The sequence below is a fragment of the Pongo pygmaeus genome, chromosome 7 (assembly GCF_028885625.2).
Source record: "Pongo pygmaeus isolate AG05252 chromosome 7, NHGRI_mPonPyg2-v2.0_pri, whole genome shotgun sequence".
NCBI lineage: Eukaryota > Metazoa > Chordata > Mammalia > Primates > Hominidae > Pongo > Pongo pygmaeus.
Genome location: NC_072380.2, coordinates 92,657,318 through 92,674,901, shown reverse-complemented (window position 1 = coordinate 92,674,901; position 17,584 = coordinate 92,657,318). Strand labels below are relative to the sequence as shown.

The 17,584-nt window shown below is 43.2% G+C and overlaps 1 long non-coding RNA gene across 1 annotated transcript in view; it reads left to right on the top strand.

Moving 5' to 3' along the window:
• LOC134740020 (uncharacterized) overlaps positions 1–13,603 on the top strand; it is a 98,248-nt gene extending 84,645 nt beyond the window's left edge. Inside the window, exon 7 of the long non-coding RNA XR_010127247.1 lies at positions 13,182–13,603. This is a non-coding gene — a long non-coding RNA (uncharacterized LOC134740020). The remainder of the gene's footprint in view (positions 1–13,181) is intronic.
• The last annotated feature ends 3,981 nt before the right edge of the window (positions 13,604–17,584 follow it).

Sequence of the window (17,584 nt, the reverse complement as noted above, 5' to 3'; positions counted from 1 at the left end):
AAAGAAAATTCAGGAAAAGGAGCCACTTTGTGTGAAAGATGTTTAATGTAAAGTACCGATGGGTCAGGAATTCCAATAAAAATATATCTACATCTGGAATTCAGATTGCATATCATTTTAGAAATTATTTTCCCACTGGCCGGGCGCAGTGGCTCACGCCTGTGATCCCAGCACTTTGGAAGCTGAGGCAGGTGGATCACAAGGTCAGGAGTTCAAGACCAGCCTGGACAAGATGGTGAAATCCCGTCTCTACTAAAAATACAAAAAAAATTACCCAGGCGTGGTGGTGGGCACCTGTAATCTCAGCTACTCGGGAGGCCGAGGCAGAGAATTGCTTGAACCCGGGAGGCAGAGGTTGCAGTGAGCTGAGATCCCACCACTGCACTCTAGCCTGGGTGACAGAGTGAGATTCCATCTCAAAAAAAAATATTATTTTCCCTATGCAAATAACTTTTAGACGAGGTAATTTTACCCCCAGAAAATTGAAGACATTGAGATGCCCAAGATAATTTTCGCTGCAGGCTCATGTTGGAAATCATGATCATCAGGAGACCCTTTGCATCCTTGATCCAGTGCTATGGACTGTGGAACATACCTAAACTATGAACTATGAGATCCTGACACAAGACTACTTTTCAGTGGAAACAGAGAACTGGAATAAACTACAGAATTCTGCTTCTTGGGCAACTGGAGGTGACCTCAGTGCAACGCCCTCATTTTACTCTTGCCGGAAAAGTTCATTCATTTGTCCAAGATAACACATTTATATATATATATATATATATTTTATTTTTGAGACAGAGTTTCACTCTTGTTGCCTGGGCTGGAGTGTAATGGTGCGATCTTGGCTCACTGAAACCTCTGCCTCCAGGGTTCAAGTGATTCTCCTGCCTCAGCCTCCTGAGTAGCTGGGATCTCAGGTACCTACCACCACGCCCAGGTAATTTTTGTATTTTTAGTAGAAACAGTGTTTCACCATGTTGGCCAGGCTGGTCTTGAACTCCTGACCTCAGGTGATCCACTTGCCTCAGCCTCCCAAAGTGCTGGGATTACAGGTGTGAGCCACCTTGCCTGGCCTAGATAGAAATTTAAACCTCTAAGCATTTTTGTCTTTCGAACAAGGAGAAAGTGAGCATGTGTTTTGGAAGTCTGAGTGTAATGGAGTGTAGTGGTGGGGTCTGGGTGGGGTGAGGGTAAATGTCCTATGTATCCTCTTGAGCAATTCCATCATCTTCTCCTGTGAGCCTAATGCACAGTACCTGGTAGCCAGTATTGTAACCTGGAGCATGATAATTCGCTGGCATTAACATAAGTCACAGTTTTACTGGGCAAACTACATGTGAATAGTGCCCCACCACAGGATGCAGGTCAGCTGCTGTTTGACATTCACAAGGAAGAGGAATACCCGAGGATTCACTGAAGCCTGGAGCACCATGGCAAGCCTACAGCTCAGTAGGAACGTGCAGCTGCTCCCAGGCCAGCCGCACATGGAACTGTGAGGAAGGAGGCTGTTCTTTTTGGCAAAGGATATGCTATGTCTTGCAAAGTCTAAGAGGCAGGGATGCAAACAGCAACTGGACTTTTCAATAGCTCCACGCAGCTGAGAAGGATAATGAACACATAGAATCCAAAATTATCTCTGTAGGCTGCATTTAATATGTTAGAATAAAACAAGGATAATCCAGGCATGGTGGTGTGCACCTATAGTCCCAGCTACTCAGGAGACTGAGGCAGGAGGATCACTTGAGCCCAGGAGTTCAAGACCAGTCTAGGCAATACATCCAGACCCTGTCTCCAAAAAAAGAAAAAAAAACCCACCATAACAAGAACAACAGCAAAACAAACTCACAAACGAACTGCGCAAGTACAGATGAGAATATGTGGTAACTAGAAGCATATGTAAAACAGCCCTAGGAGTTCTGATTACCTCAGTATGAGTCAGCCATGTATGATGAGGGTGCTGAGAAAGCTAATAGGGATTTAAGCTTCATTGAAAATATTCTGCTGATCAGGATTAGGGACGTGGCAGTTCCTTCTTGCCTTGTGTTGATAAAAGTGGGATTCTATGTTTCAATTACATACGTGGCTAACATTTATTAAACGTTTAATATATGTCAGGTGATGGCCTAAACACTTCACACGATCCCACTTAATTCACACAACAAGCCTCGGGTCGTGTCCTGTTAGTGCCTCACTTTTATACCCAAGGACATTGTCACTCAGTGGAGCAGTACATGCCAATCCAGGGGCAGACTTGGGTCTGTCTGACCAAACTCTTAGCTGGGAATGGGATTCTCAAAAGATAACTATTGAAAAACTGGTGACCTGGCCAGGTGCGCTGGCTCAATCCTGTAATCCCATCACTTTGGGAGGCCGAGGCAGGAGGATCACCTGAAGGAGGATCACCTGAGGTCGGGAGTTCGAGACCAGCCTGATCAACATGGAGAAACCCCGTCTCTACTAAAAATACAAAATTAGCCAGGTGTGGTGGCAGGTGCCTGTAATCCCAGCTACTCAGGAGGCTAAGGCAGGAGAATTGTTTAACCTGGGAGGCAGAGGTTGTGGTGAGCAGAGATCACGCCATAGCACTCCAGCCTGGGCAACAAGAGAAAACTCCATCTCAAAAAAAAAAAAAGGAAAAGAAAAAAAGAAAAACTGGTGACCTGAAGAATTCAGGGGGCTGGGTTGGGAGGATCTATAAAACCTAACATACAAGGAATACTGGAAAAACAAAAACTGTTCAACAAGGAAAAGGGAAAAATACTTGAGTCCCCTGAAGTTGCAGAGAAAAGGAATGAGACTATGCAGCATGGCTGCAGAGGGTTGAATAGAACCAGCCGATTAAAGGAACAGGAAGGTAGAGATGAGAATACTTAAAGACGAATTTGCTGTATAAAACAATAATGGGAGGCCAGGTGCGATGGCTCATGCCTGTAATCCCAGCACTTTGGGAGGCCCACGTGGGCAGATCACCTGAGGTCAGGAGTTAGAGACCAGCCTGGCCAGCATGGTGAAACCCTGTCTCTACTAAAAATACAAAAAAAAAAAAAAAAAATTATCTAGGCACGGTGGCGCGCACCTGTAATCCCAGCTATTCGGGAGGCTGAGGCAGGAGAATTGCTTGAGCCTGGGAGGTGGAGGTTGCAGTGAGCCGAGATCGCACCACTGCACTCCGGTCTGGGCAACAGAGCGAGACTCCATCTCAAAAAATATAAATAAATAAATAAATAAAACAATAATGGGGCTAAGCACAGTAGCTCACGCTTGTAACCCAAGCAATTTGGGAGGCTAAGGCAGGAGGACCACTTGAGCCCAGGTGTTCAAGACCAGCCTGGGCAACATGAAAAGACCCTGTTGCTACAAAACAATTTCAAATTAGCTAGGATTGAAGTTGGACCAGTACATGCCAGTCCAGGGGCAGAACTTGGTCTGTTAGCCAGGCATAATGGTGCGTGCCTTGGGAGGCTGAGGCAGGAAGATTGCTTGAGCCTAGGAGTTCAAGGCTGCAATGAGTTATGATTGTGTCACTGAACTCTGGCCTGGATGACAGAGCGAGACCCTGTCTCTAAAATAAACAAACAAACAAGCAAACAATAATTGAAGCCCCAAAATGGAACTGACTGCCTTTGGAGGTACTGGCTTCCCACCTCAGCAAGGATTTCAGCCGGGAATAAATGAGGCCCATGGACCCTCAGTGCAGAAGCAGATGTGGGTCTGGAATTATTCTTTTTTTCTGCCCTCACAGAGCACCATTTTTTAAACAACAAAAATATATATACAGGACAATATTCTGTAATTTGGCACTTTATGTAGTGAAGAGAAAAGCTCAGGTTGGGTCTTAAAAAGCTGGAAGTACTGACAGTAGTTCTCTGCAGTGATGGCAGAGAAAATGTAGAGAAACAAAAACAGTAATTTCTTTTCTTTCTTTTTCTTTTTTTTGAGATGGACTTTCACTCTTTTACCCAGGCTGGAGTGCAGTGGCGTGATCTTGGCTCACTGCAACCTCTGCCTTCGGTTTTCAAGCAATTCTCCTGCCTCAGCTCCCGAGTAGGTAGGATTACAGGCACGTGCCACCACACCCAGCTAGTTTTTGTATTTTTAGTAGAGACACGAGGTTTCACCATGTTGGCCAGACTGGCCTATAAACTCCTAACTTCGTGATCCACCCGCCTTGGCCTCCCAAACTGCTGGGATTACAGGCATGAGCCACCATGCCCAGTCCGAGAAACAAAAACAGTAATTTCCTTTTTTTTTTTTTTTTTTTTGAGACAGAGTCTCACTCTGTCACCCAGGCTGGAGTGCAGTGGTGCGATCTCGGCTCACTGCAAGCTCTGCCTCCCGGGTTCATGCCATTAATTTCTTTACAGAGGAAATCAGGACGTTAGCAGCATCTGAGGTTTATAACATCTAAATTAAGATCTTGTACGTCTATTGTTGCCTTGATAAAAAATATAATAAATTGGCTGGGTGCAGATCACGAGGTCAGGAGTTTGAGATCAGCCTGACCAACATGGTGAAACCTTCTGTCTACTAAAAATACAAAAATTAGCCGGGCGTGGTGGCACGTGCCTGTAATCCCAGCTCCTTGGGAGGCTGAGGCAGGAGAATCGCTTGAATCCAGGAGGCGGATTCAAAAAAAAAAAAAAAAATATATATATATATATATATACACACACACATATATATGCATATACATATATATAATAAATTTATTTATGACATTTTAAAATAGTGTTTAAAAGCAAAGTTAAACAAGAGACTTTGGCATCTTTTAAAAAGATTTAGCAGAGACTTCATCTAATGATATATTAGGATAGTATATAATATTACACAGATTCTACAACCGGCCTTTGGTTCTCTTTACCTTACTAATCCCAGAGCAAACAAAAACCTCATGGCTAATAGTAGTATTTCCACCTTTCAGCAAACCTTCCTGAAAGAACAGACATGATAAGAGTAGCAATTAACCATTTTACTGCCCATCATATATTAACAAAAGTAAATTAGCAATTTTTTTTTTTGAGATGGTGTTTTGCTCTTGTTGCCTAGGCTAGAGTGCAATGGTGCGATCTTGGCTCACCACAACTTCAGCATCCAGAGTTCAAGTGATTTTCCTGCCTCAGCCTTCCGAGTAGCTGGGATTACAGGCATGCGCCACCATGCCTGGCTAATTTTGTAATTTTAGTAGAGATGGGGTTTCTCCATGTTGGTCAGGCTGGTCTTGAACTCCCTACCTCAGGTGATCCGCCCACCTTGGCCTCCCATAAGTGTTGGGATTACAGGCGTGAGCCACCGCGCCTGGCCTAAATTAGCAATTAAAACCCCAAATTATTCATGTTAGATTGGCAAGTATTCTTTTTTGGTAGTGTTTTTTTTCCCCCTCTCCTAGAAGTCTAGAGGCAGAAAGATTGCGTATTATGACTATTAGTTTAAACTGATAACTAAATTAAGCAGTCATGAATGCTCTTTCATGTATGTTTATTTGGAAGTAAGAACAATTCTGTTTGTCACAAAGTTTTTGGTAATTCCAAGTTTGGTCTCAAAATAAAGATAACTCCGTAGTCAAATTTGAGAAGAGTATGAGAGTGGTTCATAACAAATCATATTAAAATTTTTCTAAGAACAGCTGGGTGCAGAGACCCACACCTGTAATCCCAGCACTCTGGGAGGCCAAGGCGGGTGGATTGCTTCAGTCCAGGAGTTTGAGACCAGCCTGAGTAACATAGCAAAACCCCATCTCTACTAAAAATACAAAAAATAGCTGGGCATGGTGGTATGTGCCTGTAATCCTAGCTACTCGCTACTCGGGAGGCTGAGGTGGGAAAATCACCTGAGCCTGGGAGGTCAAAGCTGCAATCAGCCATGACCGTGCCATGGTTTTTTTTTGTTTTGTTTTGTTTTTTTTAGATGGAGTCTTACCCTGTCACACAGGCTGGAGTGCAGTGGCGTGATCTCGGCTCACTACAACCTCCGCTTCCTGGGCTCAAGCAAGTCTCCTGCCTCAGCCTCCCAAGTAGCTGGGATTACAGGTGTGTGCCACCACACCCAGCTAATTTTTGTATTTTTAGTAGAGATGGGGTTTCACCATGTTAGCCAGGGTGGTCTCAAACTCCTGACCTCAAGTGATTCACCTGCCTCGGCCTCCCAAAGTGCTGGGATTACAAGCGTGAGCCACCATGCCTGGCATAAAAAAAAATTTTTTTTTTTTCCTAAGAGAATGGAATGTCATATTTGACTTCATGAAGAGTTTGTTTTTTATAAACTATACCCCTTCTCCATCTATTTAGTCAACTATGATGATTTTAAAGACAGATCCACAAATTCCTCGAAACTCCTCCCTTCAAAATGTGGAGCTAATTCCTCTCCCTTTGAGTGTGGGCTGGACTTAGGGAGTTTCTTATAGATAATAGAATTTGACAGAAGTGATGGATTGTCACTCCTGTGATCAGGTTTTTACAAGACTGTGGCATGCCTCATTGTTCTCTCTCTTTCTCTCTGGGAGAAACTGTGTCATTAGCAGCCCTGTTGAGAGACCCACATGGTAAGAAGCTAAAGCCTTCTGCCAGCAGCCTGTGCTTAGAAGGGAAAGCTCCAGCCCCAGGCAAGTTTTCCCAATACTGTAGCCTCAGCCAATAACTTCACGTGTCCTGAGCCAGAGAAAGCTAGTTAAGCTCCTCCAGGATTCTTCGTTCTCAGAAACCATGTGAGATAATTCATATTTGTTGATTTTCATTTTATTTATTTATTTTTTAGGGACAGGGTCTTGCTCTGTTGCCCAGGCTGGTCTTGAACTCCTAGCCTCAAGTGATCTTCCTGCCTCAGCCTCCCGAAGTGTTGGGATTACAGGCAGGAGCCACTACGCCAGGTCATGTTTATTATTTTAAACTGCTGAATTTTAATGTAATATGTCATGCAGCTATAGATTACCAATACACTATGTAAGAAAAACAGTTTCTTCTAAAATGAAAAGAAAAACATCCTATATGGCCAGGTGGGGAGAGTAGCAAGGTGAAATTAAAACAAACAAACAGGCCAGGTGTGGTGGCTCACGCTTGTAATCCCAGCACTTTGGGAGGCCAAGGCGGGTGGATCACCTGAGGTCAGGAGTTTGAGACCAGCCTGGCCAACATAGTGAAACCCCATCCCTACTAAAATACAAAAATTAGCTAGGCGTGGTGGTGGGCGCCTGTAATCCCAGTTACTCTGTCGCCCAGGCTGGAGTGCAGAGGCTGAGGCAGGAGAATCGCTCGAGCCCGGGAGGCGGAGGTTGCAGTGAGCCAAGATCGCGCCATTGCACTCCAGCCTGGGCGAAAAGAGCGAGACTCCATCTCAAAAAACAAACAAACAAACACAAAACTCTGCAAATATTGACTACGCTATACTGTGTGGTAACAACAAGAAGCCTTGTAATGAATCACTCACAGTCATCCCCCTTTATCTGAGGTATTGCTTTCAGCAATCAATTGCTGCCCAAAAATATTAAATGGAAAATCCCAGAAATGAGCAATTGGTAAGTTTTAAATTGCACACCATTGTGAGTACTGTGATAAGATCTCGTGCTGTCCTGCTTCATCCCACCTGGAACGTGAACCCTCTGCTTGTCTAGCGTATTCGCGCTGTCTACACTCCCTGCCTGTGAGCCACTTAGTAGCCCCCCAGGTTATCAGATGGACCGTCACAGTATCACAGTGCTTGTGTTCAAGTAACTCTCATTTTATTTTATAATGGCCCCAATGTGCAAGAGTAGTGAGGCTTGCATATTGTTGTAATTGTTCTATTTTATTATTAGTTTTTGTTGTTAATCTCATACTGTGCTTAATTTATAAATTAAACTTTATCATAGGAATATAAATATAGGAAAAAACACACTATATATAGGATTAACTTCTATTCACTCTCTCAGGCATCCACTGGGTGTCTCAGGACATAACCCCCATAGACAAGGGGGACTATTGTACTAGAATGACATAATTTCGGAACTAGAAGAAACCTGAGTTCATGCCTTTCATTTTACAGAAAGGGGAGCCCAGAGCTTGACCTGCCTAAGACCGCACAGCTTGTTGACAGAGCCAACACTAGAATTTTACTCACTGGATTCTCAGGCCACTACTTTTTGATAAAAATATCACAGAAAACCTGTCAGCCAAACTAATCAAGAATGGCAGCTGGGTAATAGGCTGATAGCTAAGAAATGTTCCAACTTAAAGCAAACTTGCCCGCGCATCATGGCTCACACCTCTAATCCCAGCACTTTGGGAGGCTTAGGTGGGAGGATTGCTTGAGACCAGGGATTCGAGACCAGCCTGGGCAACATAATGAGACCCTGTCTCTATTCAATGTAAAAAATAGTTTTATTTTATTTTATTTTATTTTTGAGATAGCCTCACTCTGTCACCCAGGGTGGAGTACAGTGGTGCGATCTCAGCTCACTGCAACCTTTGCTGCCCAGGTTCCAGCGATTCTCCTGCCTCAGCCTCCCAAGCAGCTGGGATTACAGCACCTGCCACTGTGCCCGGCTAATTTTTTGTATTTTTAGTAGAGACAGGGTTTCACCGTATTGGTCAGGCTGGTCATGAACTCCTGACCTCGTGATCCACCCGCCTTGGCCTCCCAAAGTGCTGGGCTTACAGGCGTGAGCCACCATGCCCAGCCCAATATAAAAAATACTTTTAAAAAAGAGAACTTGGGCCAGGCGCAGTGTGCGCCTGTGGCCCCAGCTACTCAGGAGGCTGAAGCGGGAGGATCGCCTGAGCCTGCGAGGCGGAAGTTGCAGTGAGCTGAGATCTCACCACTAAACTCCAACCTGGGTGACAGAATGAGACCCTATCTTAGAAAAAAAAGAAAATAAAAGAACTCAACTCTCTTCTCCAAAGATGGGTGACATTGGCAAAGTTTTGAGGCACAAAAGAGTTTCAGTTTCCAATTTCTCATTTTATAAAGTAGAATAAAGTTTAATTTTCTTAAATCTATGTTTGCCATTCTACCCCATGGGCTGACCTCCTTAGGAGTCAGGACCCCTGCCTGTCCTTCCAGCATGAGTCCCTCACAGACTCCTACTCACAGGTGGCATGTGGCCTCTACACCACAGAGACAGCCTATAAAGGACCTACTCGGGGCACTTGCTGGAGACTATCTAATCAGCGTACGTCTTGGGCTTGTGCACCTCAAGACCATGGAACACAATGCCGAATTGGGTGAAGTTTGTCTTTGGGTGCCCACTTTCTTTTTAGGTGGACAGCATTCACGGGGTCAGATTAAGTGTACAGCAGTGACTAGAGACCATCACTGGCCTCATGGAGCTAGTTCCCCATTCCGTGGAGGACACAGACTAGCTACGGGACAGTCTCAGCACAGCGATGGAGGAAGCGCAGGGTGCAGTGCTAAACACAGGGAATTCTAAACCAGACTGGAGTTAGGGGAAGCTTCCTGGAGGTGCTTACATGAACTATCCTTGTGTAGACAGATTCCCACTCTTAATGTCTTTTTTTTTTTTCTTTTGAGACAGGGTCTCGCTCCCGTTGCCCAGTCTGGAGTGCTGTGGTGCAATCTTGGCTCACTGCAGCTGGACAGCCGGGTTCAAGTGATCCCCCCACCTCAGCCTTCCAAGTAGCTGGGACTACAGCGTGCACCGCCATGCCCAGCTAATTTTTGTATCTTTTGTAGAGACAAGGTTTCGCTATGTTGCCCAGGCTGGTCTCGAGCTCCTGGGCTCAAGCAATCATCCCACCTCGGCCTCCCAAAGTGCTGGGATTATAGGGGTGAGCCATCACACCCGGCCCCCACTCTTAATTTCTGACCCAGACGTATCCTTTAATTCCAAACCCCAAACCAACTGCCTTCCTGGAGATTTCACTTGCGTGTTTCACAAGCATCTCAATATTAACACGTCCAAAAAGGGTCTTTTGGTTTTAAGCCCACCCTTCTTCCAGGTTTTCCTTCTCAAGAAATAGCCTGTTTGGGATTTTTGGCCAGATACTGAAAGTCAGCCTTTATTCCTCCCTTTCCAGAACACCCACACCCGAATCATTGGGGAGTCACACCAGTTCCACCCCTAAAATGCACCCAGATCATTTCAGCGTCATTCCCTTCACTGCCGCTACTCTTGTCTGTGCCGCCTCGTGTGGTTAGACCCCTGCAGTCTCCTCCTAACTGGCTTCCTTGCTTTTGTTCTCAGTTCCCCCATTCCCCTCAAACCCAGAGCAGCCAGGGATATCTATTTAAATAACAGTGGAGTCCCATTTTTTTTAGGATAGAATCCAAATTCCATCCCAAGGGCTAGGGCCGCAAACCTCAGCTGGTGCCACTTTTCCTCTCTGTTAATGTCCCCCCCCAGCCACACAGACTTTTCTCAAGTTCTTGATTGTGCCCCAGTTAGGGCCTTTAGAATGGTTTTTTACCCAGTTTCCCTTTACCTAAAGGAGCCCCAGTGGTCACAGCCTCCAACCACAGCTTCTCTCTGTCTCAGTTCCCTGCTTATTTCCTTCAGACCATTTAGAGCAACTTGTAAACGACTGTATTTGTTGACTTGTTTTTCCCTCTGTCTCCCCTACTAGAGAGGTAAGCAGGATGCACAAAGGCCATCCATGTTGAAGAGAAGGGGCTGGACCCTGAGAGAAATGCACAGCTAGTGAAATGTTTTAAGCAAAGGAAAAAAAGGGGAAGGAAATTATACACGCACTGTCTCTGTGGCAGAACAGTTAAGTGCAAAGAATTTGGGGAGCTACTAGAGAGGAGACCCATCACAAGGCTGTTGCAGTACCATCAGCTGTGAATCGAAGTGGTGTGAAGGATGGTGGGGTGTTGGCAGGAGAAGAGGTGGATGGATTTCAGAGGTATTTAGGATGTTTCATCAGCAGATTTCGTGATTTTATGTGAGGAGAGAGGAAAAAGGAGAAACCTGGATGATACCCAGGTTTCTGGCTTGGCCATCTGATTGGATGGATGATGTTGCATTTGCTGCCCTAAGGTCACAGGACGATGAGCACACTTGAGGCCAGGTGCAAAGTGTGCTTAGGATGTATTAAGTTTGCTGATTGTGAGTGGGAAGACGGCCATTTGAGAGGTGGAATCCTCCAAGATAGGTCCAGCCTGCAGATATAGATACTTTTTCTTTACATATCTGAAAAATAATATAAACTAATAATATTTTAAAATTTATTTTATTTTATTTTATTTTTTTGAGACGGAGTTGTACTCTTGTTGCCCAGGCTGGAGTGTAATGGTGCAATCTCGGCTCATTGCAAACTCCACCTCCCAGGTTCAAGAGATTCTCCTGCCTCAGCCTCCCAAGTAGTGGGGATTACAGGTGCGTGCCACCATGCCCAGCTAATTTTTTGTATTTACTAGAGATGGGGTTTCACCATGTTGGTCAGGCTGGTCTCAAACTCCTGACCTCAGGTGATCTACCCGCCTCGGCCTCCCAAAGTGTTGGGATTACAGGTGTGAGCCACTGCGCCCGGCCTAAAATTAATTTTAGTATCAACAAATACTTCACTTCTCTGGGTTAACGGGGGAAGCAGGACATAGTGGTTAAGAGGTGTGCTCTGTTGTTTGAAAACGTCAGTAAGAGTTCCAGCTCTGCTCTCCTTAGTTGTGCTCCCTGCAACAAGCAGTTCAGCCTTGTGGAATGTCAGTTTCTTTATCTCAAAAATGAGCTAGTTCTACCTACTCACGTGGTACACAGTAAATGCAATGACATATGCAAGGTGTTTCGTGCATGCAAAGTGCCCCATGATGTTCACTACCATCACTGTCACCATCACTCGTCACCTTTCACCTTTTATTTATTTTTTATTTTTTAAGACAGTCTTGCTCTTGTCAGCCAGGCTGGAGTGCAATGGCACAATTTCAGCTCACTGCAACCTCTGCCTCCTGGGTTCAAGCGATTCTCCTGCCTCAGCCTCCCGAGTAGGTGGGATTAACAGGTGTATGCCACCACACCCAGCTGATTTTTGTATTTTTAGTAGATACCAGGTTTTGCCATGTTGGCCAGGCTGGTCTCGAACTCCTGACCACAGGTGATCCACCTGCCTCGGCCTCCCAAAGTGCTGGGATTACAGGCTTGAACCACTGCACCCGGCCTTATTTATTTATTTTTGAAACTTGAGTTTAATTGCCATACCACATGAGAGGAGATGGAGTTATTACTCAAATCAATCTCCACCTTTCACCTTGTAAAACATCATCCTGTATTTTACATGAAAAACTACAAGCCTACCTCATTATCTAATGATTATTTAATTGCTTTTAAAGCTGATTCCAGCTCAGATATATAAAATTATGTCAGGTGAGGACTGATTTAATTCAATTATATTTTTCCGATAATTTTTTAAACTTAATCCCCAATGTGATAGTACTGATAAATTTTTTTTTGATAAAACGTTACTTGCGATTAGAACTATAAGCATTGTAACTACACTTACACAGACTTCCACAAAAGACTAAAGCACCAAATCACCCCTAAGTAAAGGGATATTCAGATGAGCTGCCGTTGCTGCACATGCAAATTTTGTAACAGCTGAGAAACAATACAGGGCAAAAAATGTAGTATTAAAAAGATTAGACACCTGTTTAACTGTGAAGTGTTCAGAGGCTTCTTTCTAGTGGATTTGTGGTACTAAATGAATAGGGGAAGATGATATGCACTAGCAGTTCCTACAGTGTCCCCAAACAGAATATTCTGCACCAAAGCAAATAAACTGTGCAAACATCTGTGGAGGCAACAGATCCATTTATTCTAAGGAAAGCTTCCCATTTTGAAGCTTTATGCTATTGAAACACTCTGTGAGTTACAATGAACTATGCAATGTTCTTCTTAGTCCCTTAGTCACTCTTGTGATATTCTGCCCCTTATCCCCGTTTTCCCAGAAATTCTGTTTTAGATGTTCTTGTTCTGGATATAGACTATCCTTTCCTTTTCCTGGGTATAAAATAAAAATAAAATAAATAGCAGGAGGTAGTTTACATTTTACTGAGAAAATGTAACAGATTCAGGAAGTAATTTTGATATTAACTTTGTCTCTAGTATTTTTCTGATATTTGTAAAAATTTGAAAGTTCATGTATATGACTGCCAGGAAGCAGTTAAATTCTTCTCCATTTGTTCAGGCAAGCAGAGTGGTTATCCAGTAAGTGGCAGCAAACAGCTTATAGATTCATCTTTTCTGATTTTCTAACTCTCAGATTCTTGTGAATGAAGCAGAATCATTGATTGAGCAACTGGAAATGAATGCAAAAGTAGAAGATGCACATTGTGAATCTCCTAAGAAGCAAATATGAATCCATTCCTTCCTCCTCTCCAAGAAATTTCTCAGGGCAACGGAGTCTACTGATGCATGAGCACTCAAAAGACACCATAAGGCGTTTTCTGCATGACTTAATTCTTTTTTGGACACAGAGCAGATTTTGATGACTTACTATGATCACTTTAAATTCAGAACACTGCATCGCCAGCATTTAGGAATTGCACTAAAGGAAAGCGAGAAGTGAAAAATGCGAAATGATTGTCATGGTCACCACACATCCAAGATTTTCTGAGACAGTCCCAATTTCAAAAATTTTACCTTGTTATTCCTTTAATTATACTCTTTCTTATTAGACCAACTAGTCGGGTTTGGAAAAATTGTTTTTAAAGGGCCACTGTTATTCTTAGGTATATGTTAATTAATATTTTACAAAACCAAAGAAAGTCTTTTCAGAATATTACATGAATATTCTATTCATTCTTTTCTTTTCTTTTCTTTTTTAGAGATGAGGTCTTGCTCTGTCACCCAGGCTGGAGTGCAGTGGTGCCATCATAGCTCACTATAGCCTCAAACTACTGGGCTCAAGCTACCCTCCAACCTTGGCCTTCCAAAGTGCTGGGATTATAGGAGTGAGGCACCATGCCTGGCCCACATGAATGCTTTCTTAATTATCCTAGGAAAAGTAAATTCCTTTATTACATATTATGGGAAAATACATGAACAGTGTAGTTCTTGGCATGATATTGATGATTGCTTTAGTAATTTTCACATTACTGTAATGGTACTTGTTAGCTGGAATTTTGTAATTGTCAATTACATGATCACAACATGCAGACACACCAAAATATTTTTGTTTCTTCTTCTTTTTTTTTGAGACAGAGTCTAGCTCTTTTGGCTAGGCTGGAGTGCAGTGGTGTGATCTTGGCTCACTACAACCTCCACCTCCTGGGTTCAAGCAATTCTCCTGTCTCAGCCTCCTCTGCGCCCGGCCACTCTTAAACATTTTTATGACAATTTTCATGTGAAATTCTTACATTGCTTAAAATTGATTTGGGTTAAAAGTGAAGCTTCAGGCCAGGTGCGGTGGCTCACGCCTGTAATTCCAGCACTTTGGGAGGTTGAGGTGGGCGGATCACTTGAGGTCAGGAGTTTGAGACCAGACTGGCCAACATGGGGAAACCCCATCTTTACTAAAAATACAAAAATTAGCCAGGCATGGTGGCTCACACCTGTAATCCCAGCTACTTGGGAGGCTGAGGTAGGAGAATCGCTTGAACCCGGGAGGTGACCGTTGCAGTGAGCCAAGATAGAGCCACTACCCTCCAACCTGGGTGACAGAGTAAGACTTCATCTCAAAAAAAAAAAAAAAACCTTTAGATGGCCTCTCTAGAAGTGGAAGTCATGGAAAAATTTGAAAAATTCCATTAATTCCAAAATGCTTTTAAATTAATTTTGAAAAGCAGCAGTTTAACACATGGAAATGCTACTTCTTTCTATATATTAAACTTGCCAAAGAATTTAGAGCTTGTTAGGCATATTCTGCTTTGACAAGCAATATTTTATTACGTTTTGCCTGTCAATGCAGAATGTTTTTGTTTATATCATTCTGAGGATCATTTGTGTGTTTTTCACTTACTGTTCAACACTAATTAATATTTAGTTATCATTAAGCACTTTACATCATCATTTGTCTGGTACTTGGCAATTTAACTCACTTTCCTATTTGTTCTGTGCAAAATGATTTGCACAAAACTTCTCAATTCCATTCTTCCTTTCCCTTTCCTAAGGGCTAAGGGCTTATTACTATGCAGTAAGTTGAAGAGGTCAAAGGTGTCAGCCGATGGATTGAAGTGTTTTCCCCCTACCAAAACCTTTCCTGCCCTTCCAAGGCGGGGGCAAGATTCAGAGACATTTGGGGTAGATTATCTGAAGTTTTGTCCCATTTAGCTAGATCAAAATACGGCAGAAAGACCAGGGGCTTCATAATCACACAAACAAAGGTTTGAATTCTCATTCTGTTGTATATGGACCTTATTCCAAACCACTGTAAGACTTAGTTTCAACGTCTCTAATAAGGGGACAATACTAAGCTCATACAATTTTTTGAAGATTAATATATCTAAAGCACCCAGATTTAGTACCTTACTCATATTAGGCTCTGAATAAAGTTAGCTAATTTGGGTGAATAATAAATAAGTGTAGGAAGAACAACACAAAAGAGAATTTAGAAGTAAATTAACAAGGCATCTTTTGTGTCTAGGTAGTATGGTACAGTGGAAAATGGATGAGGACCAATCTGCCTTCATCAGGCTTCCCAACCAACTGAACGTTTCCCTAATCTGTGAAAATGAGCATAATCATGCTACTTCATGGAGTGATCATGATATAGTTAGGCTCATCATATGAGATCTTACTTTCCCTTTTCTTGCTTCCCCTTTAATACTCTTTTAAAGGACATTCTCTGCCCGCTCCTTTTTGGACAGAGACTGACTGATAATTTATTTTATTTATTTATTTATTTATTTATTTATTTATTTATTTATGTTTTTGAGACAGAGTCTCACACTGTCGCCCAGGCTGAAGTGCAGTGGCGTGATCTCGGCTCACTGCAAGCTCTGCCTCCCAGGTTCACGCCATTTGCCTGCCTCAGCCTCCTGAGTAGCTGGGACTACAGGCACCCGCCACCATGCCTGGCTACTTTTCTGTATTTTTAGTAGAGATGGGGTTTCACCGTGTTAGCCAGGATGGTCTCGATCTCCTGACCTTGTGATCTGCCCGCCTCGGCCTCCCAAAGTGCTGAGATTACAAGCGTGAGCCACTGTGCCCAGCCAAAAATTTAATATCCACTCTCATAATGTTTGAAAAATAGGAGGGGAAACATGAGGTGATTTAGGTTCTTGTTTGCATTTCTGAGGAAGATGGGTGAATCTATTGATGATAACATGTCTCTATTATCTGTGGGTCTAAGCTCGTAGGCAGGTAAACTGAGGACTGCCCACACCAACTCAATACAAAAATCCAGCTGCTCTGATTTGCTGATTGCAGCTCATTCATTTCGTTTACATTTATTAACTGCCTACTGGTACAGACATTGGACTGGATGCTAGTCATGCAACTGTGAATAGAACAGTCCTTGTTATAGAGAGTTATAGAAGACAAATTATTACAGAGCTGTGGTAGGTAGGTAGTATAATCCATTTATTTATTTGAGAAATATTTGTTGAGTATTTATTGGGTGCCAGGCACTGTGATAATGTGTTAGATACAGCAGGGAAAAAGAGCTAGTCTCCAACCACAAAGAGTTTATAGTCTCTTGGGAGAGATAGATAATTACCCAAGTAGTAACAATACAGGGTTGCAATAGGGGAAGTGTGGAGATCTATGAGTTTTTAAAGAAAGGGGACTTTAGCATACGATCAAGAACCTCTTGTAAAGGAAGTGATGTGTAAGCTGAGATCTGAAGGACAGGTAGCAGTTAACCAGTGAGAGAAAGAAGGATGGGGGAAGGAAAGTTTCAAGTAGAGGCAATAGTGTGTGGAGAGGCCCAGGAACAATGCAGAATTTAGCACATCTGAGGAACTGACAAAATTCTGTTGTGGCTGCACAGAGAATGTGAAAAGGGGGTTGATATACAGGTACTAGGAGAGCACAAAAGATGGACTTAACTGTGCCCATGGATGTCAGGGAAGGATGCCTAGAAGGGAAGAAATTAGAATTGAGGATAAGCATGAGTTCACCAGGTGAACAAAGGGAGGTGAAGGCATTTCTGACAAAGGGAAGGAATGCATAAAATCCTAGAGAGAGAATGAGACCGGCACATTCTGGAAATGAAGCTCACAGTTGTAGTTTGAATGAAGGGACGAATAGTAGGACACTGATGGGAAAAAACAGACAGGGTCAAATCATTAGGGACTTTGTTAGAATGAATTGCGACATTATGCTGTTAACTTGGATAGGGATCTAGAGGAGAATTTTAAGGAGAGAGACTCATGGGAAATAACTGAGCATCTGAGTGTGTAATAAGGAGGACGGACAGCAGGGTGGGCCCGACAGGATGCAAGAAGACACCCTGGGAGAACATTGCCCTCATCTAGGTAGAATATAATGATGGTGTGAGGAGATGGGGAAAGCATTCATGAATAGTGATATAATTGACAGGTCTGGATCATTGAGTCCATGAAGAAGTGATGAGCAGGCGGGATCAGGGATGAGTCTTCATTCTTTTGGCTTTGATTGTGACTCCACTAAAGAGATAATTATGGAAGAAAGAATAAATTTTGGAGAAAAGATAAAAGCTGCAATAAAGGAGATGGTGAATTGAGGTTATCTATGGGACATCCA